Genomic DNA, 25982 nt, shown 5'->3' with positions numbered 1-25982 from the left:
ACTCCAACTCCTCTTTGAACCACGATTACCACTAACAGTTGGTAGAGCGCACTTCAAAAACGAAGGATGCACTCAACTCCTGTTTTCTATCAAGCTTGAAATAACCCTTCATTTACCTCCAGACATTTCCACCATTAAAATATTTCTCCCTTTTCAGACACTGAATTAATTGGCTCAAGATGGGCAGAGTGGGAGGTCACCTGCTCTCCTACCGTACAAACGTACCCTGGACTCGAAGCTTGCACCAACACGTTGTGGGACACACCGGTGATGGCAGGTGAGCAGTGAAACCTTGGTGTGCAGGACCTACAATAGAGAACAGTGCAGGGGAAGGGACTGGGGTGCAGTACCCTGCGTGCACAGGTACATGCAAGCGATTTTCCCATATCTAATAATGTAGGACTATATTATCAAACAACGGCGATAACATTATCGCCACTTTAGAGGCAGGAAACTGCTGCTAAAGCGGCGATAAGGGGTTCGATAATATGCCTTTGTGAATTCCATAGAAGCCCAGGTTCACACCAGAACCTGGGCTTCTATGTGAATTCACAAGGGCATATTATCAATCACCTTAAAGCAGCGATAATCTTTTTGCTGTTCCTTCATAATATGGCCCCTAATCTCTGGCCTCATATGTTTCATTTTATGGACTTGCTGCACCACACTCTTTCTCGCGGACCCCAGCATCCTAGACAAATGGGTGACGGGAGGGTAAACACAAAGGGATAGGTGCAGGAGTTTGACTCTCTGTCTCCTCCATCCTCTCTTCTTTTGACTCTCCCTCCCTTTCTCCCTTCCACCCACTCCTCCTCCCTCTCATTCTCACTATCTTCCTTTCATTCGGACTACCTTTCTTTACCTCTTCCACATAGCACACATACTTATGTTTCATTTTTGTCTTGCAGGTTTTCTACGCTGCATCCACTGGAGTCCAACCCATGTTTTTTCTATTATACTGTTTCTTCTATTAAAGTTGTTTCTATTTATTTGTGTTTTAATAAAGGTTACTTTTTTCTCAAATTTATAACTGAGTGTATAGCTCTTCTTTTTTCTGACAACACTTGCCTATAGTTTATTGTGAAAATCATCTGTTTATAGGAGATTATTAGGGCAAACCTTTTTAATATTACAGTGCACCTACCAAACATAATCTAACTGACTATTACACAAATGAAGCCTGGGTAATTCTACAACTGCAAGAGTCCTATGAGTGTATCACTTTATAACACCATGAGTACTGCCTGTGTGATTACTGAACCAATAAGGCACTGCCTAGGACCACCAAGGCTTCAGGGACTGCTGAGGCCCACCCTGCATATTTAAGTAAAGCCCCGGAGTGTGGCGATCCCCGGACTTCAGTTGGCCTCGAACCCCTGAACAATTAGTAAACAATACCCGGGAAGGTGGCGTTCCCTAGACTGCGAAACATCTCGGTGCCCTTTTGCGCCTAATTTACATGTGACATTAAGATCGCCAGTCCTACAGAGGCACTGCAAAATAATAATTGGATTGGCCACAGAACATTACCCACCAGGGGCCTCAGAGTGAAACCCCACTTTTTTTTGTTTGCTTTTTTCTCTCCATTTTTACCATCTGCATTCCCTCTATTAAAGCGATACGAGATTTTCCTCTTCTCGCTTCAACTAGTCAAATAAGGGTTTGCTATCACAGGGTGGAAGCCATGCACCCACCCTCTAATAGCAAACATAAATGACCCACGGAGGCACACCCTGGGAAATTGTATGACCTGCACCTGGGAGGTCGCCCTACCTAGGACCATGATGCATACTAACACTTCTTACACACTTGTAGTACAGTGATCAGAATGTAGTGAAGAAGCAAAGGAAGCGGAAAATCCAAAAATAAAAATCCTACCAGAAGTCGGATGACATAGATCAATGAGCCGACGGTCCTGGCATGAGTAGAAACATCTACACGAAGAAAACAGGTCTTCAGCACAACACAAGCAATTTTGAAATATTGGTGAGTGCTGCCTTCTTTTTACTTTCTCCCGCTTGTTGCCAAATTTATGTAGTGAAGAGGCAGACAGCAGTGCATCCAATAAGTAGATTTATTACAAGAAAACAAGACACCTGAAACAACCACCAACAGGAGCAGACAGCAAGGCAACCGTCTTCTCTAGGATCATTTACAAACTTCGCAAGGTTCCCCTCATGACAGCCCTACATTCTAACATTACATACTTAGATTCTAGTAGAATTACTAACATTCTATTGTGACTTACATTGGAATACTACACAGAGCACATGACTTTACAGCAATGAGCTCATGGTTTCATCCACGAGTCTTGAGACCAGTAGGGGTGAGTAGTTTACTTCCCACTCCCTGTATTGTACAAACGCAAACTAACACTACTTTCACAGGTATGCTACAGCGCCCATCGCACATCACTTTACAGCAATGGGCTCACGATTGAACCTCATGGTTTAATCCCAGAGTCTTCAGACCAATAGGGGTGAGGAGTTTGCTTCTCACTCCCTATATACTATAAACGCATACTAACACTACTTACACACTTATAATACAGCGGCTAGTATCCTACAGTGTCCAGAGCCCATCAATTTACACCAATAAGCTCGATTTCATTCTGACTCTTCACACTGGTAGGCGTGACTACTTCACTTCCATCTCCCTGCATGGTATAAACGCCTTCTAACACTACTTCCATACAGCGCCTAGACCCCATCCCTTTGCAGCAATTACCTTGGTTTCATCCCCAACTCTTCACATCGGCAGGCATGAATGCTTCGCTTCCCGCTTCCGGTATACTATAAACACACAGTAGCGGTCAGTAGTTTGTTTCCCACTCCCTGTATGGTATAAACGCCTACTAAAACTACTTGCACACGTATGCTACAAAGACCAGACCACATCACTTTACAGCAATGACCTCACAGTTTAGGCTCTCAGTTTCATACCCGAGTTAAGCACCATATCATATCAGCACCATGTCACTCTGAGCAACACCGCACTTTCAGACCGGTAACAGTAACTACTTTGCTTCGCACTCCCCCACAGAGGTAACAGTGCTCTTACCCTCCTTTCCAACTTTTTTCGCTCTTTTTTCCCCTTACTCGCTTCAACAGTATCACAAAACAGCCGGCAAGACTTCCTAGTTGCAACCGCTCACAGCGCTCGCAGCCAATAAGCAGCAAACTCCTGCGCGTAACGCCTCAGCCAATCAGGTGGCAGAATTCCCAAATATCTAGATCTGTAAATGTTTATATTTATCAAAAACTACTGAACGGATTGACACCAAATAAACAAAAGTGTGCTTTCTACACCAAAACCCTTCTCCCTGCCAAATTTGGGATACTTCCGTTCACCCGTTCGACCTGTAGCTTTGTCTAAAGTTTCCTACGAAAATTAACATGGAGGAAACACGTTTTGTGACCCCCCTTTTATCCCGGCCCCCTCCTTGACGAATCACCGCCAAACTTTCAACATAGAAGCTGATATCAACAAAGAATTCGTTTCAGAATTTCATGAAGATACCATACACAAGTTGGACAGGTGTGGCACAGCGCCCAGAGCACATGACTTCACAGCACACACAGTTTAGGCTAACGGTTTCATCCCCGAGTCCAGCAGCAGCTCAATTTAACAGCATGACACTCTAGGCAATACCTCACCTAATTTCTGTACCCCGCAATTTCAGACCGGTAGGGGTCAGTAGTTCAACGCCTTTACCCCGAGTCCGTCAGCAGCTCAGCTTACGCCCCCAGCGCCATCAGACCCATAGGAGTGAGTAGTTGGCACTTCACAAATACTGAATTGATTTGATACCCGCAAATGTACCTTCACACTAACTCTATAACACTCCCTAAGCACCATACACAAGCTACAATGTTCAAAACAAAAGTTCATCCATGTAGCTATAACTACATGCTCACACTACTTGGACAGGTATGGCACAGCGCCTAGAGCACAAAACTTGACAGCATATCACACACCGTTTGGGCTCACGCTTTCATCCCCGAGTCCGGCAGCAGCTCAGCTTAGCAGCATGAGACTCTAGACAGTACCTCACATATTTTCCGTACCCCAGGACTTTCAGACCAATACGGGTCAGTAGTTCATCCTAGTAGGTATAAACACATGCTGACACTACTTCCACAGTCATAGTGCAGCGACCACAGCACATGAGTTCACAGCATAAGACACACAATTTGGGCTCACGCTTTAATCCCCGAGTCCCCGCACCAGCTCACCTAAGCACCACCAGACTCTAGGTAATACCTAACTTAATTTCCGCAGCCTACCACTTTCACACCGGTAGGGGTGAATACTACGCTTCGCACCCCCTCTATAGCACACCCTAAACACCCCACAGAGGTTACAGTGCTGCTATCCTCCTCTATCCCACTTTTTTCCCCTTTTTTCCCCTTAATCGCTTCAACGGAATCACAAAATGGCGGCCAACACTTCCTAGTTGCAACCGCTCGCAGCCAATCAGCAGCAAGCTCGTGCTCGTAACTCCTCAGCCAACCAGATGGCAGAATTCCCAAATATTGATATCTGTAAATTTCAATATTTCTCGAAAACTACTGAACGGATTTACACCAAATAAACGAAAGCGTGCTTTCTAGACAAAGACCCTTCTCCCTGCCAAATTTGGGGTAATGCTGTTCACCTGTTCGACCAGTAGCCTTGTCTAAAATTTCCTATGGAAATTAACATGGAGAAAACACGTTTAGGGACCCCCCTTTTTTCTTGGCTCCCCCTTGACGAATCACCCCCAAACTTTCAACATAGAAGCTGATATCATTAAAGAATTCGATTTGAAAATTTTGCGACGATTTATCAATTGACGCCAAAGTTACTTTGGATAGAATGTTTCAATTTTCCTATGGTAACTAGGTCCTAACTATAACTACCTACTGGTAATCGCCAGTAGGTAATATAGATAGATATATATATCTGTGTGTGTGTTTTACAGCTATTACTTACCAATTAATTTGCGATAAAAAAATATTTTGTAAAACAATGCATTACAAATGTAATCAGGCGATTTCTGTGTTGCCTGGTGGCGTGTTCTAATTGAAAACATGGCAACGACTGACATTCCACACTCAAGGCTAGGGCCATCTATCTTTGTTTAATGTTCTTTGTAATTGCTTGCATGCAGCAAGCGTGTACATAAAACTGGAAGAAGATGTGTTACATGAAGACAGGCTAGCGTCTTTTTTTTGGTGATTCATCATCATGTAGCTGGTGCTTCTCTGCCGTCAGCTTTTATGCAGCTGTTTGTCTCATGCAGGCTGCTGTGTGTTTCTATTCAGATGGCAAAGCAGTATTTTTTCTTACACAGAATATTATTGCAACTTGATTTATAGAACTTACAATTTAGCCACATGCCAGGAATACACTTGTGTAGAGTGTATAGATCCATTTGTTCAGAAGCTGCCCCTCTCACTCCTCTCCTCCCACCCACAGAGAATCAATGGTCAGATGTTCTAATAACTAGTTATAAAATACTGGTCGCAATTTGTGATGAGTAATTTTGCGACCAGTGTGGTAATATGCAAATTGACCTACATAATATTAGGTTGGTTTGCAAATTACTGATTCCAAGTGGGTCACAATTTGACCTACACCATGAATATTAATGAGGTCGATCGGAAATCGGGAACAACTAGGAGTCACAGTCATCACAAGGATGGTGGCCTTCTAAGGTCATCAGACCACCATGTCTGTGCTTGCTTTTAAATATATATATTTTTTTAATGCAACCCTTTTTCCTTAAGGAAACACGGGATGCATTTATAAATAGATAAATGGAAGGTATAACTCTAATTTTTTAAGGATAGACAAAGGTCCATGGGACCACTGTCTACCCTTAAAAACATTTTTGTCAACTTTCACAAAGGGGAAGGGGTTCCTTAGGGACCCCATCCAGTTTGCGAATGGCTACCACCTACTATGAGGAGATGATAAAACATTAATGTTTTGCAACTGGAATTAGGTTGCAAAACATTAATACATACCACTGGAATTCAGAATTCGGAAGGGACATCCTAAGCATGCCCCTTACAAATAGTGAATCGGCATTGGGTCGCAAACCCAACTTGCTATTTGGTAACTAGTTATAGAATTACAAAAAGTGGTTTATACATAAGGAAAGGCCTTTTTTGCAATCGAAAACAGCACAATTCTGCAAATTGGGCCATTTATGATAAAAAAATACTTCATACATCTGACCCTTAAAGATATAATAGCAATCTAAATCAAACTTTAATTATAATTCTACTACAAGATTTACATTCACAGCGTATAATTCACTCTTAACCTTCTCTAGTCTCTTATTGGTTAATCATTTGTAAGTCTTAGAGAGCAGAGTGATCTTGGACAGGCTAAAGTGGTTGATCTCTTGATCAGGTTTTGCAATAATGGCTTCCATATTTTCTCGAGTTTACTCTCCATGATCATGTAAGTCCAATGTAGCCTTTTCATCGCCATCAACATCGTAATTTATTCACCCTCTTATGTATTTTTAAAACACTTTTGTTTTCCCTTTCAACTAGGTATTTTGCCACTTGTCATATTCATAATTAGTCTTCATTTTGAAAGGGTTAACCCTTTCAGTTCAGAAAGATTCAATCCCAGTATCACTACTGCTGGATGTAGTAGAAGTGTATACCCAAAAATATTGGTTATGTGACTTAGGATTTCCTTTCAAACCATTTGTAGTACAGGGTAGCACCACCAAATAGGTAGTTCATTTCCTTCTTGGCCACGCTCATGCCATCAGTTCCAACCTGAATCTTTACACATGATCTTTGTTTTAATGGGAGGTATGTACCACAATATCATGTACTTATACAGAGTTTCCCTGTTTTGGGCACCACATCACATCTTGGGGATGACTTCCTATAGTTCCTATAAGCTTCATTTCATAGAGGGATGTTTTAGTCTAGGATATGGTGTCATCTTTTCATATACATCCATTCATACTCTGAGACCTACCAGAAAGAATAGGATCTATACTAAAGAGCAGATCTATCGTGGCAGTGTACATAGTGAAAAGCTTTAAAAAAAAAAGTTAGGTCCCTAGTGGTTGTGATTGCATTCTCTGGTGCCAGAGTCCAGTGACAAAGTTGAAAGTTTTGCATACTCTCTAATCTGATTTTTGTAACTGAAACTCCATGTAACATTTATCGGGGTTATCTCGCCTCTGTGGAATACGTCTTTGCATTTTACACCCCCCTTGCCTCCATCTAAAGAATTGATTAGAGCTCTTTGCTTGTGAGAAGTCAGGGTTTAGAAAATGCAGTGTAAAAGCCAACAAGAGGTTTGTAAGTCCCTGGATCCTTATTAATTTATCCAAATTACCTAATATGGGACAGAAAATGTCAAGCACATAAGCCACGTGTGTTTTAAGTCTCCTGGAAGCCTCACCATATCCCATGAAGCTCAGCCCAGGCAGTCACCTCCATTTATTTTTGAAAACATAGTTTATTGGGTTTTACACATGCCTCATACATAGTCATACAATCCACCAATCAACATGACAGTCCAATCCCCGCCAAGGTTCCACCCCTCAGCCCTTTTTATGCTATACAATACAATTACTGTGGTGTGGCAGGAGTCCAATGTCATTAAACAAGTCCCAATAATTTGTGTACCCTCAACTCCCCCCCCAAATGGTGTGGTCTCACCCTCCCTCCCCCTTGTCACCAGTGTGCACTATGCTATGGATCTGTTCTGTCTTGTGTGAACAGGAGTCACTCCCCGTTCAGTCTCTCAGTACACCTGTCATAGCTCGGGACCCCCTACCACTATTGCAATTTCCTTTCATTCATCCCCTGCCTGATAATTCTGTAATGCTTGTACTAATATTTCCCATGCCGTCGCCGCCTCCAATGCTCGATCATTGTTCAGCCGTCGTGCCTGTTGGTATCTAAGTGTGCTTTCACTGTTCGCCCATTTTACAAACTCAGCCACCATTTCTTGCTGCTAGGCCCCACTGTCGCCTTCCAACATCTTGTTAGTTCCCGTTTCGACAGTAGGAGTCCCATATCCACAAACTTGCTTGTTATCTTGTTTTTCGACGTATGGGGGAACCAATGCAAGACGCTAGTGGCTATATTAAAGGTCAAGTGTCGTTCTGTGATTGTGTTCAGTACATATCCCACATCCTCCCAGTAGGCTCCCATCGCAGGGCAAGACCATAGCATGTGCACCAAGTCTGCTCCTGTCCATGCACATCGAGGGCACGCCGCTTCCTGTATTTGAAAACATTTCTGGATTTTCCCTGGCGTCAAATAGGCTCTAGGGAGTATATAAAAATGTAACAGTTGGAATCTCGCGTTCCCATTTCACTCTCAGCACCTCCAGGGGTGCTAATCCTTCATTAAGCATTCTAGAGTAGAGACACGTAACCGCCTTGAAAGTTCCGGCTGCCATCATGGTATATTGGCATGCCATAGTTGTCTTAGGCTCCACCAGCCCCTCCCGCCAGTGTACTTGGAGTGCTCTAGTCAGTGCTGTGTGTAATAGAAATCCCCCTCTCGGCAGATCGTATCTCTCCTGCAATATTTGATAGGGCAACAGTGCCTCATCCTCGTATAGATCTCCTATTAGTTGGATCCCTGCATCTTCCCATTCCTGCAATGGTGTCCAATCACCGCCGTGTGAAAGCGCTGTCACTATTCCCAGCGGGATCTTGGGCCATACGGGTGCAAGACTCCCGCCCGGCGCTGAGAACGATTCCAGCACTGCCTTAGTGTCTTTTCTTCCGTGAAGAGGCCCCTAAGGTCCAATTTTTGTTGCAGCACTATGAATGACAGTACATAGCATGGTATTCCCCTGCCTCGCTACTGCTTGTGTTAATACCTGAAGTTGGGCCGCTAAATAATATAGCTCGAAGTCTGGGACTGCCAATCTCCCTTCAGCTTTGGGCCTAATGAGTGTTGCCTGCGCAACCCGACGTCTACCCATTCCCCATAGGAAACTCACTATGAGCGATTTCAACAATTTGAACATTGAGCACAGGATCCATATCGGGAGAGTTCTAAAAAAATATAATAGTCAAGGAAGCACTATAATTTTCAATAAAGCTATTCGACCCGTCACCGACAGCGGGAGTGTGGCCCAAAAGGCCATGCTACTTTTCAATGCTCTCATGCCACGTCCCACGTTCCCTCCCAGCATATCGGCGGCTGTGTGATAAATATGTACTCCCAGATATTTCAAACAAGTGGGTTCCCATCTCACATCCCTATCGGTAGTGGGCTGGGGCTCCCCCTGCCTCACCGGGAACAGGCATGCTTTCGACCAGTTCACTCTCAACCCTGATACATCGCCAAATTCCAATAGCAAGGCCCCAACTCTTGTTAGCGCTTGGCGCGTGTTATCAAGAAATAACAGCAGGTCATCAGCATAAAGTGATATGTACTGCTGATCTCCTCTGCACCATAGACCATCATAGTGGTTCCCCAATTGGATTTTCCCTGCTAGAAGCTCCACTGCTAGGGCGAACAACAGAGGGGAGAGCGAACATCCTTGTCTTGTACCACGAGCTACTGGGTATTGCGAGGATATCTGCGTTCCAACACGCACCCTAGCCACAGCTGACGTATATAACACTTTCGTCCACTGCACAAAGTCGGCTCCCAGGCCGAAGTGCCCCATTGATTTGTATAAATATGACCATCCTAAGCTGTCAAAAGCTTTTTCAATATCCATCAATAACACCATTGGCTGTTGAGCCTTTGGCTGGTCTTCCTCAAGCAGCCTCACCAATCTTCTAATGTTTGTGGATGTGTTTCTCGATGGAATGAAACCAGCTTGATCTTCATGGATCAATGTGGTCATGTGGTTTAAAAGTCGGGTAGCCAAGATGCTGCTCAATATCTTGTAGTCAGTAGTCAGCATCGATAACGGGCGGTAGGAGGCCGGATTCGTCCCCTCTCGCCCTGGTTTTAAAAGAGGAATCACTAATGCTTCTCGCATGGAAGTAGGCAACTGGCCCAGATCTTTTGCTTCCCTATAGACCTCCAGGAGTCTCGGTAGAACTCTATTGGCAACCCATCAACTCCTGGTGTTTTATTCCTGGCCATGCGCTTAATAGCACTTCTAACTTCATCTATCTCTATATCCCGGCCTAAGCATTTTGCCTGCTCTTGCTCCAATTCTGGAAGTGAAAGTCCCCCCAAAAAGGAACCGATTTCAAGGTCCCCCGCCACTAATGAACTCTCATAAAGTCCCTCATAGTATCGCAAAAAACGCGGTAAGATCTCATTTTAGGTGTATATCACTTCCCCGCTATCCTTTTCCAAGGCCCTCTGCATGAATTCTCGCAGTATAGGCCTTATAATCAAAGCAGCACAACCTTTCTATCTCTGATGCGACCACCTCTTTCGCTGTCTTGACCTCCTCCTAAAGCTCAGGGTGGGTAGGCCTTGCTAATTCTGCCTTACGTAGTTTATCCTCGGCTCGATTCAGGTCGTGGAGAAGCACCTTCCGCACTCCTGCATACTTCCCTATGCATATTCCCCTGACCACCACATTGAAAGCATCCCATTCTATCGCCCTAGTGGAGGCTGAGCCTGCGTTCTACACAAAATACTGAGTGATCCCTTTGCTCACCTCTCTCTGAAAAATCGTGTCCTCCAGTGTTTCAGGTTGTGGCCTCCAAGTGGGGACACTTGACACCCCGGTCATCCAGTGCATGGTCAACAGCAACGGGTTATGATCGGAAATCGTCCTAGTTAGATATTCGGTCTGCACCACAGAGGGCTGTACCATTGGAGAACACAACACCGTGTCCAGACGGACATGCAGATCATGCATCCCGGAGAAGTATGAATAGTCACAATTAAGAGGGTGATGCGTACGCCACGCGTCCACCAGACTCCACCTATTCTGCCATTCTAGCCTGCCTTTAGTCAGTCTATGTATCTTTGAATCAGCCAGTGGGGGGTGTGATCTATCTAGCGATATGTTTGTTATGGAGTTGAAGTCTCCTCCAATCACCAGTGAGCCCGCAAGATAGGACGCCAACGAACCAGAAAGTTGCGCCAGAAAACCCATCTGATCTACATTTGGTGCATAAACACTGCATAATGCTATATCCCTGCCCCTAAGTCTACCTTCTATGGCCACAAACCCTCCCACAGGGTCTATCATCTGCCTTGAGACCTGGAAAGGGACCCCTGCTCTAATCCAGATCAGAGCTCCTCGTGCAAAACCTGAGTAGGTGGTGTTGAAGAATTGTCCTCTCCATCGTCTCTGTAGTGCTATACCCTCTCCCTTAGTTAAATGGGTCTCCTGTAGTAGTGCTATGTGAATCCCTCTCCGAACCAAATATGCATGTATCTTGTGACGTCGCGTCATAGTGTGTAGACCCCTCACATTCCAGGTAATACATCATAAATCGGTGGTATCTCCCATCCCCCATCCCCCACAAGTAACATCTGCATCCCAAAACGTGCTCCCGCTTCCACACTTGTGAACTCCCCCCCAACACCCTCTCCAACTAGCCCTTCCGCCCACCACCCCAGAACAGGACCTAGTAACGAACCGCTAGTTCCCATCCAAACCATTACAAACTCTGACACACTTCTAAGTCCGACAGCAGTCACTGAGGGCATGCCTTAAGGGCGATGAGGGGGACTGGGTGCCAACGGGCCGCTGCCCAACCGGTGGGTTCACAAGGTCTATATATCTGAGCCGTGCAAGTTACCGCCCATGGGCCAGCAGACTAGTCCGCTCCCCTCCTCGGACCTCAGTGCACCGCGATCTCGAGGGCTCCGACACTCACGGCCCCCAGCTTCACCGCGCCTCGCACACCAGTGCCGGGTAAGGCTCCCCCGCTATACTCCTCACCTGCGGGGACTCTTCAGCGATCTCTGCCAAAGCGCCAGCTAGTTCCCGGCTGCTGCGCAGTTGGCTCCCGGAGTGGCCTCAGTTCACCGCACTACGAGGGAGTCGCGCTCCACTCGCCCGCTTCTCATTAGGAGTCCGCTGTGTCCTCGGGCGCCACCACCACTCGACTCGTCTCCCCTCAGGGTCCTCAATAGGACACAGCCGCCCTGACGATCCTTGCCGCGCCGAGTTTCAGTCCCCTTCCACGGCCGCCATCTTGGGCCAGTTCTCAAGCGGACGGCGCCAGGGTCTCGGGTCAGGTTCAGGACTCAAAGCACGGCCAAATTGGGCATGGACTCTTCATCTTTCCTCCCGTCGGGTAGGGGACCCGGAGTATCGTTATGACATAATTTTTAAAGGCTCAGTTACGGAGCTCGCGATTCAGGCGGCCGCCATCATCGGCTCAAAGCCACGCCCCCGAGAGACAGTCACCTCCATGTACAACGTTTCCCTATTTCACAGAAAGAGTCTTCAAATAGTATACAAAGTCAGGCTGCTAGGTGGTTTGGGGATGTGTGACGTAGGTCCGGGTCCCCTGATCTCTTTCCCACTTTCAACTTCCTACCTGCTCAGATGAAAGCACAAATTAAATTTTGAAGGTCAACCATATCTTGCTTTGATATAATTCAGGAAGAGCTTGGAAATGTACCATGACTTGGTTAAAATGTTAATGTTGACTATGGCAATTCTATCTAACCAATAGATAAATAAGGGCTGCCTGCTGTGCGGATCAATCTTGAGAGCCATAGGGAGTCTTACAAAATTACCTGCATGAGCTTTCTTACGAGTGGGGATAATATGTACCCCTAGATATTAGAATAATAATAAATAATAATAAATGTGGTTTATAAAATACATGACTACCTCCAACGGAGGTGTCCAGGCACTGGGTTGCAGATTCACAGTGAGGAAAAAACAAGAGGAAGGAACTACGGAAGGTTAAAAAGCCAAGTTTTCCGTGCCCTCCTGAAGGCCGGTTCTGGCTCAGTCATGCGGAGGTGTAGGGGCATAGTATTCCAGAGTTTCAACACTCTCACAGAGAATGCTCTGCTGCCTATCCTGGCCTTAAGGAAATGAGGAACGCTGAGCAGTTTCAGATCGTTTGATCTCAGAACTCAGTGTTGATAGTAGCTTTGCAATCTCTGTCTCGGGTAGCCTGGGACCTGATCTCTGGTGGCTCTGTAGGCGAGAGTGAGCGATTTGAACTCAATCCTCCTATTGACAGACAGCCAATGGAGGCTCTGCAAGTGCAGAGAGATGCGTTGGCAGAGTGGCACATTCCCAATTAATCTGGCCGGAGCATTTTGTATTATTTGCAGCCTGCGGACCATATAGGCTGGTGGTCCTAGATATAGACTATTCAAACTGTCTCGCCGGGACATGAGCAATGCATGGACCACTGTCTTCCTGCAATCCATCGGAAGAAAGTGAAAGAATTACTCTAAGCTCTCAACTTCCAGAAGCATGAGGAGGAGACCTGGCAAATCTGGGCCTTACATGAGAGGTCATTATCAAATCTAAACCCCAGATTTCTGGCCGAATCCACCGGAATCGATGGGGGTTCAGCTTTGAGGGCCACGAAAGCTTAGAAGGTGGAGGTGTTGGCTGGTTGAAGAATAAGACCTCTGTTTTCTCTGTGTTAAGCTTTAAGCAGTTCTCATTCATCCAGGGATGTTGTTCAGGCATTGCTTAAAGTTGACAAAGGCAGAGTGGGATTCCCCAGTGCAATACTAACTGATCAAGGGAAACCGTTTGTGTCACGCCTTATTGGACAGGCCTGTAAGATGTTAAACTCTCACATATAAAAAGTTCTGTCTATCATTCACAAACCGACAGTCTATGCGAGAGTTACAATAGAATATTTAAACTGGCATTCAAAAAAAGGTTAACCAGTGAAGGAAAATAATTGGACCTACTCTACCCCTTGCCTTCTTCGTCATTCGGGTCAGGTGCAGAGTAACTTCGGATGTTCGTTCTTTGAGTTGTTGTACGGTTGACAACCAAGTACCCTGTTAGAAACGACAAAAGATGTATGGGAACGGGAAAGAGCCATGGAAACCTGAAACCTACTAGAGTATACTCAAAGTCTCGGGTCCTGCATAAGTAAATTAAGCAATCTAGCCTACTCCAATCCAGAGAGGGCCCAAAGAAAGCCAAATACCTTTCACAACAAGGGGAAGAAATGGAGACACTTCCAAATTAACGTCTCTCACAAAAACGAAGACAGAGTTGAAGATGCCATATAAGATAGTCGGGAAGATTGGTCAGACTACTTATCAGGTGCAGATAAACCTCCAGAAAACTCAAAGATACCATGTTAATATCCTAAGAAAAATGGATAAGACCCCTTCCCAAAACCACAAACATAGTCCAGGGCACTCTACAGAGTGAGTCCTCTACCCTGGATCAATTGGTTATCAACAATACCTTGACGCCCGAACAGAAGTCTACTCTTTGGGAAACTCTACTTCCTTTCTCCTCTACCATTTCAGACCTCCCAGGTAGGACCGCCCTGATAGAACATACTATAGTCACCCCTCAGGGTGAAATAGTCAAACAAAGACCCTATTGATTACCCACTGCCAGGAGACAGGCCATTGATGTTGAGGTAAACAATATGTAAAAAATAGGCATCATCAAACCCTCCCAAAGCAACTGATCTTCCCCCATAACATTGGTCCCAAAAAAAAGATGGTTCAATACGTTGTTGTATTGACTTTAGAGCTGTCAATTCCATTTCCAAATTTGATTCATATCCACTTCCACAATTTGATGAATTGATTGAGAAGCTAGGGGAAAGCCCAATATATCTCAACCATAGACCTCACAAAAGGTTATTAGCAGGTACCCCTTAGAGAAGAAGATCAAGAAAAACACGCCTTTCCCAATCCTAAACAACGTCCTTCATAACCATCAGACTTATACCTCAGCCTATTTGGATGATATCATCATTTTCAGGCCCTCTTGGGAAGAGCACCTCTCTCATTGCCAAAAGATTCTCCAAGAACTAATGGCAGCGGGCCTTCAGATTAATGCAAACAAATCCCAGATGGCGTTCCAAAAGGTAAAATACTTGGGTTACCTTCTAGGGAATGGCGTTATAGAACCACAAGAGGAAAAGGTCAAATCCATTTTAAACACTCCTTTTCCCACCATTAAAAAGGAAGTAATGGCATTCCTGGGATTATTGGGTTACTATCATAGATTCATACCCAGATATTGTGACATCACAACACCTCTAACAAATCTCCTTAGAAAAGAAGTGAAGAACAAAGACCTAGTAAAACCATACCCTGAGGCCCAAAAAGCATTTCTTGAACAGAAGGCTATAACCTCTAGCCCCATCTTGATTACCTGAGACTTTACAAAACCATTTACCCTACAAAAGGATGCTTTCAAGACTGTATTGGGAGCCGTTCTCTCCCCGATCTCTGAGGGGTGTGTTGAATCTCCCATCTTGTTTATTAGCCGCAAACTATTCCCATGGAACAGAAATATCCTGTTATTGAAAAGGAGTGCCTTGCCATAATGTGGGTCGTTCAGAAGCTGCACTATTATTTGGAGTGGTCACCCATTATTCTATACACATATCTTGCCCTTTTACAGTGGATGAGTCAAATGGAGACACCTCCAAATCAATGACTGGGTCCTAGTTCTCCTCCCCTTGTCCCTCGATAAAATGATGACAGAGTGGAAAGGACCTTATAAGATAGTCAGGATAATTGGCCAGACTACCTATCAGGTGCAGATAAATCCCCAGAAAACTCAGAAACACCATGTGAACATTCTAAAAAAAATGGACAGGACCCCTTTACAGTGGATGAGTAATGACAATGGCAACAACCATCGGGTTCTCCTCTGGTTTCTTTCTCTCCAGCCATTTAGCTTTCATGCCATCACCATAAGGGCTCGGAGAATGGGAATGCTGATTTCCTCTCCGGTGATCCCCTTTTCCCCATTTGGGAAAAGGCTGGTGGAGGGGTTTGTCACAGGTTGTCGCAATCCCTTCAAATTTCAGTAATAATGAGATGAATGAATATCAATTCCCCCCTCACGTTGTACCTTTTTTTATTGTTTCCAGCCGTATCAGCCACTCACGCCATTCCCATATCATGGCGGTTGCCACTATGGCCCCTTTTGAACTCGGGGCGACCCAAAGGTTAGCCCCTCTCATCAGGACCACGACTCAGAAGATGTCAGACCAATCACAGACCAAGTTTTCCATATGTCCTGGATAAATGTCGGAAAAACAGAAGAGTTGCATCTTGAGGAGAACGCGGAGAACACACCGGAAGAGACCAAAAAGGAGGACTGTCCCTGGTCCATCCCACTGTGAGAGTCTATACGAAGAAGGAGACAGAAATCTTGACAGCAGCCGAAGAGGAGCCAGGAAAACCTTCAGGCCCTGACCCACACCTTGGAGAGACGCGAAGCCCCACCTCGCATGGAGGAGCTGAAAGAGACGAGGAGAACCAACGACCCCAGCCACGGTCCAGTCACGTTCCAGGAGGAGCCTGGCTCTTTTAGACACAGGAGCGTTTCAGGGGCTTGATAGGGAGGAGGTAGCCTAAGGGACACAAACCATGAGCTGGGAGAAAATCGTAAGAGAGATTGACCAGCACTCTGCCACACATGCACTTTGTGAAGTGTATTGCTTGAAGTGTACTCATCCCCTCACAACCCCTCTCCTCTAGTATAAGTAAAGAGAAAGAGATGAATGCTTACCAAGGTATCTATTCTCTTTGAGGCACTTCGACTGTTGGGGACATAGAAAAGGAAGACAACACCACACCAAATCTGAAAGAAGAAAGAAAGAGAACCAAAGAGAAGTGTCAAAAACCTCCTATGACTTTTCACTATGAAATAAAATAGTGACAAATCAAAGCAAATGAGCGGTCCAACCTCATTATGTCCACTAATTCCCTACGGGTATATTAAATATTTTTTTGGGGAGGGGGCAAGGGGGATGTATTATATCTTTATGTCATGTGTCATCAATGTGTCATCATCACCTCTGTTCCAGATCCTTATAGGGAATGTAGAATGTAGGCTGGGAGAGTAGTTCTTTTCTAGGAGCTGGCAGTTGATGGTGAGGTGGCTGCTTGTCAGGGGTGTTACTATTAGCTCAATAAACTACCCTTAATCACAACACCTAAGCGAAATCTTCTTATAACTAAGAGCTCCTTTATGTCCTTGGGTAATTCTGATGCAGTAATTTCACACCTGTAATTACTGATAGCCCAGGTTTCAGTAATTATAGATTGCAGACTTGCTATGGGATTAGGAGTCATACTTTATCGAGCCCCCTTGGAATAATGAATAACATCTGAAACTGAAATTTAAGCATTGATTTCTGCAAACTATTTGCTCATTTGGGGTCTATTGCCGGGAACAAATTACTCCAGCTTTGACCGGGAAAATTTGCTCCAGAAAACACCCATGGTAAAAAGGTTAATGGCAACGTCACATGTGTCATACTACATCACTGATTCCACTGTTTGGATGGAAACTTCTGTATCCTCCCAAATTGGTAATAAGGGGCTACTCAGAATGAAGACCCAAATGATACATATATTTATTAAGAGTGGTGCTTAATCATATTTTGTATTAACTTGGCCTGAGTAAAATTTAAATTACACTAGCTTAATTTGCTAAATTCGTACTGCGCTTGTTACACAACATTCATTGAATTATGTTATGCTTCATAATTGCGCACCATTTGTTATTTCATTACTATGATGAGTACAATTTCTATATTGTTTATATTTGCTAAGAAAATTCAAAATGCTGGAATAAGCTGTCGAACCCTAACAATTCTGGAGAAAAACACGGCAAAATTTAAAATCACATTCTTGATTGTATGCATTTTTCATATATAAAAGAACATGATCTATTTATAAAATACATGCATTCCATTACTGTTTCATGTTCGCCTATTCTCAAAAGTGACATGAAGTGGTTAAGAAAAAAACCTTAGCCTTTCTGATCCTGGGTACAGGTAAGAGGGTATCTATACGAAGAAACAGTGGGATTCCAGCCGACATCATTATTTAAAATGACTGACTTTTTGAACTGGTGAATAGCCTCTATTTTAGTTTAACTGAACTGGACTTAAATAGTAAATAGTACAAGGGTGCAAATGCATTAATTTAAACAAACCACATTCACCAAATGCTTAGTTAAATGTACTTTGAACCTTTTTAATCTAAAGAAAGAGAAACAGAGTGTTACTATTTATTCGCTCAATATCAGATCTCGGTTTCCAGCTGTAAAAATTACCTCACTGTGCATCACAAGATCTATCATGTGCCATCAATGCTTTCGGGACTGCCCCTGGTAAGCAACAGAGGCAGCCAAATGGTGATGCAGCAGCTGGATTCTCTAATCAGAGAGCCAAAGAAGATGGCTGCTGGCTCCTGACTCTAAACAAGTACACAAACGAATGCACTTTTGATCAAAGAAAGCCCCAAAAACTGCAAGTGCCAGGGCACAAGTGCTAACAGAAAGAAGTGGGCGGACAAACCAAGTTAAGTAAAATGCAAGTGCCATAACAAACAAAAGGGAGGGACTGGGGGCGCTTATAGGTCCAGCATGCATGTCCATGTGAATATATCGAACAACAAAGGTATGCAGTACCTAGAGAATGTAGGGCAGATAAAGGGGAGAAGGCTGATTTGGTTTAGGTTCACGGACCAGCCCTCTCCCCATTTCCGCTCTACATTCTCTACATACCTTTGTTGTTAGAAATATGCAAGTGACACCATGGGGCATGACATATCAGAACATGACATCACACATGGCATCACATTAAGCGATATCACAGGAAGTGGCATCACAACCCATGACCTCACAGGTAGTGACATTACAAGAAGTGATATCAGATCGTAAGCCCTCACACATATGTGTAGCATTTTTATCATGAGTACAAATGAGCGCATTACAAGATTTAAGACGTGAGATTTAGCGTCAAGATTATGCCCAAAAAGAGTTACAACCCCTGTGCAAAAACGGAAGCAAAACGTAAGCCTCAAGTTATATGTTAATTTTTTTTAAACTCCGCCACAAAGAAATTGGCAACAAGGAGAGATGTGGCAGTAGATCTGTTCTGCTTAATGGATTGCAAAGTCTGCATTTTAAAATATCTTATGGGAAAAGGCACCTGCTGCAGAGATGCAGCATAGATCTTTGTGTGCTCAGTAAATCTCAGGGAATAATAATGATGTTAAGATAAGTTTAAAAGTTAATGTATTTGCTGGAGAGGGATGTCACAGTTTTGAATCAAAGCAGCATAGAGAGTTAACGTGTCTCCTGCTAAGCACATGCAAATGATAGATTTTTATTTTATGTAAGTAAGTGGGTTACTGCTTTTAACACATAGATCCTTTTGTTACTTGCAGTTATGTAATTGCAATCCTTCTAATATAGAATCATGAGCTATGAAATAAGTGACTCATACACCTTGTAACCCTCACAGTCTTATGTAACACATCCTGTACATTCAGTTGCACACATATGATTTATTGTAAATCTATAATAAGCATTTGTGATGTAGAGCACTTCGAAACCCTGCATTGGAATGAGTAGTGCTAGAAAAGAAATCAAACAAAATAGTGGTATTTAAATTGTTATTTTTGTAAATATTGGGACAGAAAAACACATCTGACATTATTACCGTGCATGCATATCTCATATAGACAGAGACTGAACAAAGTCAAAAGCATGCATTTCTTAAGTACTTGGGAAGTAATAACAAGTTGTGTGCCCTTGTTTTCCCTCCATTGCATTTGCTTCTAAGTTTGAGGATCCAGATAGTTCCGAGCCAGGGTACTCCAACAAAAGGAGACCTAATGGCCCCTTAACATTGGCATTTGTTTTGGGCCCAATTGGAATTTAAAATAACAAAGCCCGCCTTGCTGCGTGCACGTTGCTGCTTGGAACAAAAGCAGACAACCTGCAGGATCTGCTGAATGTTTCCTGGTGTCTGAAACTTACACCAGGACGAGTTCAGCATTTTTCAGTGTGGCCCAGGTTCTTGCAGGATGGACGGCATTCACACTGTGGAAATAGTAGGTTGAAGCAGTCTGTCCTCGTGTACCCCAGACGTGTGCCCTGAATAGTGTCATAGAAAAATGACTAGTGACTCTGGACAAAAATAGCTCAATATTCTTTCTAATAACCTTGCTTTGTTACTATGAACATGAACCTCAAAAAGTGATGGGGAAGGTCTAAAGTCATCCTTCAGATTTTTTCATTTGACAGGCCTCATTGCACACACTACTTCTGTCCCTTCAAGCAAACAGGTAAAAGCACAGCGGCTGAACAAGTAAGCCTTATTTGAAATGAAAGTCTAGAAGTGCTGGTACTCAGGCGTGGCTTGGTACCTGTCAAAGATGGCCACCCAGGGAAGGAATTCGGTCTAATACCATCTTTCCAGTTGCTGGATCACTTCAAATTCACAACTCTTGTAGCGGAACCTATCATGCAGACAATTCAAGCAGCAGGTGACATTTTCTCTCATAAGCTTGCTTTATTTGCCAAAATGGGTGATTGCGTGCTGATGGCCCGGTCGCCACCGCCATTTTGATTTCTCTCATGAGGTGAAGACTTGCTTTATTTCCATCGTGCTTTGTCATTTTCATCTGCTTAACTTATACCTGTGTCAAATCTTTGCAGTTACGACCCTTTGAGCCTCACTGGAAGCACACATTTTCTTCCAATACTTTCTCCACTTTGGACTTCATTTTATTTCATATTTTGTAAGTGGCTGCCTCAGATATCTCCATTACTAAGTGCAGATCCTTCATATTTTGTAAGTGGCTGCCTCAGGTATCTCCATTACTAAGTGCAGATAATCTCCAAAATTTACAAATATAAATTACATTACCAATTTCAACTCAGTGAGCACGCTCGCTTATGGGAACACCAAAAACTTAAATTAAACACGTCTGTTATGTCCACTTCTCATTACACATTCGATGCCAAAAACTCTTTCTCTGCTCGAGAGTCTCCAATGGAGAATCCTAATGTTTTATCTCAGGAAGCTCTTCCGTCTTGTTACTCCTTCACCAACACAACCTCCTCTAAAGTTGTCTCTGAAACTCCAACAACACCTTTACCAACCAATAAAAGACCTAAGACGGAACCTTCATCCCCTGTTAAACCTATTGCCTCCGTTTCTATGGAAGCTATCCTGGATGACATACAAGCATTGATGCCTTACATGGAAGATGCTAATGGGAATCTTCAACAACTTGATGACAAGTGGTTTTTGATGGAGAATCGAGTTACTACCATGGAACAACGGATGAGAGACATACAGGACACTTCTCAGGATGTTTAACACCTTCAAACTGAAGTTGCATACCTAAAAAAACGGAAGATTTGGAAAATTGCAATCAATGTAACAACCTTCACATTTATGATCTTGCTGAGGATGTGAAGGGAACTCAACCTATCTAATTTTTTTCAATTGTCTATTCCCAAAATTGTTGATATGCCAGAATCCACTCATTTAAATATACAAGGAGCCAATAGACTTGGTCATAAGTCCCAATATGCCTTGTCATTGCAGAAACCTCATGGCACTATTATTTTCTTTCTGAATTATCAGGATCTTCTGATGGTGAATAAAGCAGCAAAAAACAAAGGACAAATTATTCTGTCTGACAATTCCTTATTCTTTACTCAAGATTTGGCCAAACCTACAGCAGATAGATAGAAGAAATTTCTAGACATGCATCCTGCATTGCGCTCCCTTGCTGCCTGATTCGGGCGCTTTTATTCATGCTTCTTTAAAGTGACTTATAAGAAGAAAACGACAATGTAATGGTCTCCTTCCCTGCTGCAGAAATGTATAGACAATTGTAAAATTGAATGAATGGATATTTCTTTATACTTGAGAGTAGTCTTTTACATACACCTTTACATCGATGTTCTCTTATTATATTGTTTCACGTTTTTCATATAATTGACTGGTATATTCCTCATGAGACATAACGTACCTCTTTTGCTTCCTTCCATAGGTAATTCCCTTCTCTTGTGTCTCATGATTCTGTCTACATAGCCATGTATGTTGTCTAGATTACAGCCCTCTCGTTTGCCTCTATATTCCGGTCAGGTCATCTTCCCCTTCGTGGTCGCATCACCCCCAACCATATCTCTGGCTATCCTGTATGTGACTTCTATCTTCTTGTCTTTTTTCTTGTAGCTGTAGCTCCTCTCTTTGGGGTTTTCTTTCCCACTATGCCTGCTTGTCTTTCCTTTATTATATCTTCATCTTATTCCTTTTTCTAACATTCCCCTCAACTCATTATATGGTCTTTGAATATTCTTCATATTCCACTTTGCCTTCCTTCTCTTTCTTCTTCCTGTTGGCAGTTTTATTTAGCCAAATTAAATGCTGACATTGATTTATTACAAGAATCTCGAATTGAAATGGAAGACAAGAAACTTGTACGTTATTGGGTAGGAAATGCATTTACATCACAAGGGTAAAACAATTCACAAGAATTAGACATAGCAGGTTGTTGGCTTCTATTGAAATTAGCAGTATATAAGATAGCACTAACTATTTTTAATGTATATACTCCAACACATTTGGCCCAATCATTTTGGCCCATCATAGCGTACAAAATGATGTCTATCACAGATGCCTATTTAATATTTAGTGGTGATTACAATCTTGTAATAGACCCATTTTTAGACCATTCTTCTAAATCTACATTAGTTTCTATGCAAATATTGCATTGCAGCCATCAAACAAAGATCTCTTAGAGACTCATGGAGGGTTTGTAATGCGTTCCTACAAGAAAATAAATGATTTTCTCCTGTCCATTCCTCTCAATCAAGGATTGATCACCTTTTTGTCTCTATAGCTTTATCTCAACATATCGTACATGATGTTATTGGTACCATCTTAATTTCAGATCATGCCCTGGCTAAGCTAGACCTGGATCTTCTTCCTCCGCCTTCAAAGGTGAGATAAGGTTGCTCCAATACCTCCCTTTTACTAGACAACATTTTTACTCAACGTTTTCATATTTTTATCACTTAATTCTTTTTCTTGAATGAATCTCCAAAATATATCTTTTCAGACCACCTGGGATTCCTTTAAACCTGCCTCTAGGGATTTTATTATAACTTATGTTTCCAGCAAAAAAAAAAGCAAATTCAAAAAAGCATTAGATATCATTAAACACATTAAACCATTAGAACATTCCTATTTTATATCCAAATCTAAGTAAATTTTAGATTAATTGATCAAGGATAAATTTGAATGTAATAAACTATCTACTGAAGATGCTGCCTCCTATCTCCTTAAGTTAAGTGTTAAATGCTATGGAGGGCAAAATAAAGCAGCAAACTTTTGGCAACTTACCTTAAAGTAAAAAAACAAGTGTGTCAAAGTAGAAACTAAGATACCTTTCGATACATCCCCTATATTTAAAGACAAGGATATGTTGGCTGAATTTACTAACTACTACAAAACGCTTTATCCACCAGAAAATAATTCTCTTCAAACTGACATCAATTTTTACCTCTCTTCAATACGTAAAGAATTTGATTTAACAACAGATTTTTCCTCCCTTGACGGGGATATTTCTGTACAGGACATTCGTACAGCAATCAACTCAATTAAAAAAGGAAAAGCCCTTAGGCCAGATGGTGTCCCTATTGATTTTTATCTTCATTTTTCTAAAGTGCTTATCCGTAAAGTTCAACAACTATATGCTGTCTTTGCCACTTCCAAAACCACTGCTGATACTTTTCAGGATGCTTTAATATGCCTTATCACTAAAGACAACAAAGACCCTAAGTTATGTAAAAAGTATAGACAAATTTCCATTGTTACCTTTGATTCTTGCCTTATGTCTAGATCCCATCCTCCCTAATTTAAATGTCAGGGAAAAGTCTGGATTTGTTAAAGGTGGACATCTTTCTGATAACACTAGGTTTTTCTTTGGCATTTTGAGCAAATCCAAAACGGATCACTGACATAATATAGAATGACAAAATATAGACTTACCAAAATATAGTCACCAAAATATAGAATGCCAAAATATCGAATTCCTATCTACAAACAGGTAAGTACAAAAATATCGAATCCGAAATATAGTCTGTAAAAAATATAGTCAGTCAAAATATCGAATTTTTTTAAATGTCTTAAAAGTAATTTAAAATTAATGAAATAATAAATATAATTAACTAAAACATACTTAAAAATACTCAAATAACCTTAAAATTAAGATATAATTAATTTAAGTTATTAATAAAAAATGTACAATATTTTACCGTAGGATAGCAGGAGGGTAACATTTAATATTACCACTCCAGTGAGTGCAACAGTAGGGAAAGCGTTGGATAGCGTAGGGGTAAAAAATACTATTCCCACTCCAGGGAGTGCAACAGTAGGGAAGGCGTTGGATAGCATAGGGGTAAAAATTACTATTCCCACTCCAGAGAGTGCAACAGTAGGGAAAGCGTTGGATAGCATAAGGGTATTAATTACTATTCCCACTCCAGAGAGTGCAACAGTCGGGAAAGCGTTGGATAGCGGGAGGGTAAAAATTACTATTCCAACTCCAGAGCGTGCAACAGTAGGGAAAGCGTTGGATAGTGTAGGGGTAAGAATTACTATTCCCACTCCAGAGAGTGCAACAGTAGGGAAAGCGTTGGATATTGGAAGGGTATAAATTACTATTTCCACTCCAGAGAGTACAACAGTAGGGAAAGCATTGGATAGCGTAGGGGTAAAAATTACTATTCCCACTCCAGAGAGTGCAACAGTAGGGAAAGCGTTGGATAGCGTAGGGGTAAAAAATACTATTCCCACTCCAGAGAGTGCAACGGTAGGGAAAGCGTTGGATAGCAGGAGTGTGAAAATTACTATTCCCACTCCAGATAGTGCAACAGTACGGAAAGCTTTGGATAGCGTAGGGGTAAAAATGACTATTCCCACTCCAGAGAGTGCAACAGTAGAGAAAGCGTTGGATAGCGTAGGGGTAAAAAATACTATTCCCACTCCAGAGAGTGCAACAGTAGGGAAAGCGTTGGATAGCGGGAGGGTGAAAATTACTATTCCCACACCAGTGAGTTTAACCTCATAGATGCTAGTAAACATCCCTCCCCAGTGCTGCGCTGTCCATTGGAACCAGTGCTGAATGGACGTCCAATGGTCGTGCGCAGCACTGGGGAGGTAGTGCTGCCGTCGGCCAATGCACCGACGCAGCACTTAAGGGGTTAACAGTAGGGAAAGTAATGATTTAATATATTATTAAAAATAAATTAAATATCAATACCAATAAAACATTAATTGAAATTAATAACCAATTTAATATTATGTAATAATTAATTAGAAATACAACTACATATTAGTTATTAAAAATTAATAACCTATTCATAATTATTCAACAATGAATTAATTTTAAATAACAAAAACGAATTAATAATAAAAATTAATACCAATTAAAAATTAACAGTAAATTAATTATCAATACACAAAAAGTATTTTTAATATGTAATTAATTACAATTACATTACTTCCCCCCCTATTCCCCTATAAACCCACATCCCACAACAGAAAATACATTAATACAATTATCATAATTATCAAATATTTAATTAATACAAAATAATTACCAATTAATAAAAATTAATTGCCAATGAATAGAAATTAATTACCAATTAAAAATTAATTAACAATAAATTTAAAATCAATACGAATAAATGAAAACAAAATTTACTTTATTACAATTTAATTACTTCCCACCCTATTCCCCTATAAACCCACAACCCGCTACAGAAAATAAATTTAGAAAATTAACATAATTAACAATTAATCAATTAATACAAATTAATTGGCAATTAATAAAACTTAATTACCAATTACAAAATAACAATAAATTCAAAATGAATACCAATAAATAAATAAAAATATTTAATTAATTACAATTAAATTACTTCCCACCCTATTCACCTATAAACCCACAACCCGCTACAGAATTAAATTACGCAAAAATTAAATAACATAAAATTCATGACTTAAAATACATTAAACATACATTACAAAAATTAATATACACTTTTCACAC

This window comes from Lissotriton vulgaris, chromosome 3_1, assembly GCF_964263255.1.
Source record: "Lissotriton vulgaris chromosome 3_1, aLisVul1.2, whole genome shotgun sequence".
In the NCBI taxonomy this organism is placed as follows: Eukaryota; Metazoa; Chordata; class Amphibia; order Caudata; family Salamandridae; genus Lissotriton; species Lissotriton vulgaris.
The sequence above is the reverse complement of the archived record's forward strand: the minus strand, read 5'-3'. Positions refer to the sequence as shown.